The sequence below is a fragment of the Halyomorpha halys genome, unplaced genomic scaffold (assembly GCF_000696795.3).
Source record: "Halyomorpha halys isolate HHAL.00 unplaced genomic scaffold, Hhal_1.1 Scaffold15.1, whole genome shotgun sequence".
In the NCBI taxonomy this organism is placed as follows: Eukaryota; Metazoa; Arthropoda; class Insecta; order Hemiptera; family Pentatomidae; genus Halyomorpha; species Halyomorpha halys.
This window is the reverse complement of record NW_027108914.1, coordinates 592,300-594,009: the sequence shown is the minus strand read 5'-3', so window position 1 is coordinate 594,009 and position 1,710 is coordinate 592,300. Positions and strand designations below refer to the sequence as shown.

At 25.8% G+C, this 1,710-nt stretch overlaps 1 protein-coding gene and 1 long non-coding RNA gene across 2 annotated transcripts in view; one reads left to right on the top strand and one right to left on the bottom strand.

The window, feature by feature from the left end:
- The window catches only part of LOC106680062 (glutathione S-transferase), a 198,823-nt gene extending 197,533 nt beyond the window's left edge, over positions 1 to 1,290 (bottom strand). The window contains exon 1 of the mRNA XM_014419529.3: positions 1,183 to 1,290. The gene's annotated coding sequence lies outside the window, so the exon portion shown is untranslated. The remainder of the gene's footprint in view (positions 1 to 1,182) is intronic.
- Positions 1 to 1,307, top strand: part of LOC106680070 (uncharacterized) — a 200,636-nt gene extending 199,329 nt beyond the window's left edge. Inside the window, exon 4 of the long non-coding RNA XR_001343068.2 lies at positions 1,198 to 1,307. This is a non-coding gene — a long non-coding RNA (uncharacterized lncRNA). The remainder of the gene's footprint in view (positions 1 to 1,197) is intronic.
- The last annotated feature ends 403 nt before the right edge of the window (positions 1,308 to 1,710 follow it).

Here is a 1,710-nt window from a genome sequence, read left to right as displayed (position 1 = left end):
TTGTGGTTCTTGAGGACCAGTTAACATGGTATGATACCACTAACTCATACAGCACATTGATAGTCAATTGTAAGGAATTTTTCAATTTATTAATCTTAATTTCTTAAATTATAGAAATTTTGTGTGGCTAAAAACATTCATAGTAATAACAATCAATACACATACATCTATACATTTTACATGTCTTCTACATGGTTCTGAAAGGGTCGGTGTAAATATCAAATTTTTTGTTTTTATTCCAAACGTTTTCCATCTATTAACAATTAAATATATAATCTCAATTAACCTTTAAATCTTTAAAATATAACCTATTATATTTGTTGTTAGATATTGGCCTTTGTAGGATTAAAAATTTAGTAAATTGAAAACTTAAAAAAAAAAAAAATTTTTAAAAATCAACATATACAAACATGCATTCTTATATTAAAACTGTAATAATATCTCATAAACAGGCTAATAAAAATATTAATCATATTTTAAAATAAGGCTTTAATAATATTAAGATACACGCTTTAAAACTAAACATATATCTTTATAAGTAAGCGTAATCACCAATCATATCCCTTTAACTATAAGTATTGTATTTTATATATATATTTAATATGGTAGGAATTGTAATTAAATTTTATTTTTAGTATGAGACATACTTTGATGTGTGGAATTGAATTAGTTATTTTGCTTACATATTTCTTGAAAATAAAATTATAACTTGAAACTTTTTTTGAAATAATCAATGTCAGAAACAATAACTATAATATTTTTTCTTCTTTTTTTTTTTCTAAAATATTGGTTTTACGTCACTGTCTGCTTATTTGGCGCCAAAGAACTTTGGCGTTGGGGTAAGAATGAATGCTAAAAAAAATATATATTCTTAATACAGTAATTATATGCAATAGTGGATATACAATTTTTTATGAAGAGCAAAATTGACAAGTAAAAAACATTATTTTTTTAAAATTTGATTGTATTCTTGTCTGAAGTAATTTTTATTTTTTTAGTTTATAAAATATAGTATTTGGAAACATTTTTTTGAATTGCATTAGTGTGGAGTGAGCTCATTATTTTTAAATAAACTTAATTTTTGATTATGTAGTTATACATTTACGAAAACTAGACTATTAGTGAATACTTATTCCTTTGATAATTAACTATTGTTGAATTATATAATTACTTCTAACATACCAACTTATCCCGTAGACGTGGACTGCCAGAGCCTGACGTCCGCTGTCTCAGCACTGGCGGGAGACCGACTGGAGTCTAGGCCTGTTTCGCGCCGCCTCAGTACGAACCTGCCATCTGTTGGTTCGGGTTGGAAGATCACTCTAAAAGGTTTGCATTATTTATTATCACTCTTATATTATCTACATTTTTTATATTTTGTGATCATTTCATTTCTAAGTATAAGTGCTTATAGTCTTTTTAAAAGAGCAATAGATGAATAAATTAAGTGCATGGACTATGTTTGTTATTATATGAGCGAATAATGTCTACAAAACAAGAAATAAATTAAAACTGTCTATTGTTTAAATAAATAAATTTTGTCCAATTTTAGTCTCAAAAAAATTTTATTTATTAAATAAATCAAATGGTATCCTTCTTAACTCTCAACACTCATTAATATATCAACATTCCAACGTTTCGGCCAATTCGGCCATATCCTCAAGGACAGTCTAACAATTAACAGTTTATTATACATTCATTTGTAAATAT